This window comes from Phasianus colchicus, unplaced genomic scaffold (genome assembly GCF_987193195.1).
Source record: "Phasianus colchicus unplaced genomic scaffold, bPhaCol1.hap1.1 HAP1_SCAFFOLD_44, whole genome shotgun sequence".
NCBI classification, from domain to species: domain Eukaryota; kingdom Metazoa; phylum Chordata; class Aves; order Galliformes; family Phasianidae; genus Phasianus; species Phasianus colchicus.
This window is the reverse complement of record NW_028325224.1, coordinates 1,159,384-1,160,000: the sequence shown is the minus strand read 5'-3', so window position 1 is coordinate 1,160,000 and position 617 is coordinate 1,159,384. Positions and strand designations below refer to the sequence as shown.

Genomic DNA, 617 nt, shown 5'->3' with positions numbered 1-617 from the left:
GGACGAAGGCCCGCGCCGCGACGCCGCCGTCGAGGGACCGGGGCGGTGGGGCGGAGGGGAAGCCGGCCGCCCGAACCGACCGAACGACCGACCCACGCGGGGAAGGACGGACGGACGGACGGACGGACGGCGGCACCCCCCCCCACACACACGCGCACCGCGACCCGCCTCCGGAGGGGCGCGCGGGCCTGCGAGGCGCCCCAGCCGCGCCGCGCGGCCGCCGCGGACGGCGGCCGTCGGCGATTGACCGTCAAGCGACGCTCAGGCAGGCGTAGCCCCGGGAGGAACCCGGGGCCGCAAGTGCGTTCGAAGTGTCGATGATCAATGTGTCCTGCAATTCACATTAATTCTCGCAGCTAGCTGCGTTCTTCATCGACGCACGAGCCGAGTGATCCACCGCTAAGAGTCGTCTGGCTTTCGGCACCGCCCCGCGCGCGCGGGGGGCCCTCCTCTCGCGTCTCTCTCGCCTTTCCCGAAGGCGCTCCGACCGCCCCCGCGCGGCCCGCCCCGACGCCGGGGCGGCGACCGCCGCGGGGAGGACGAGCGTCGCCTCCGCTGACCGTACGCTACGGAACACGCACACGCTTCGAATCGAGGGGAAAAAAAAAGAGGAACCC

The 617-nt window shown here is 72.8% G+C and overlaps 1 non-coding gene across 1 annotated transcript; it reads right to left on the bottom strand.

The window, feature by feature from the left end:
- Window positions 1-255: 255 nt before the first annotated feature.
- Window positions 256-408, bottom strand: LOC149912088 (5.8S ribosomal RNA). The gene has a single exon (XR_016462452.1). It is a non-coding gene; the product is annotated as a 5.8S ribosomal RNA (ribosomal RNA).
- Window positions 409-617: the final 209 nt, after the last annotated feature.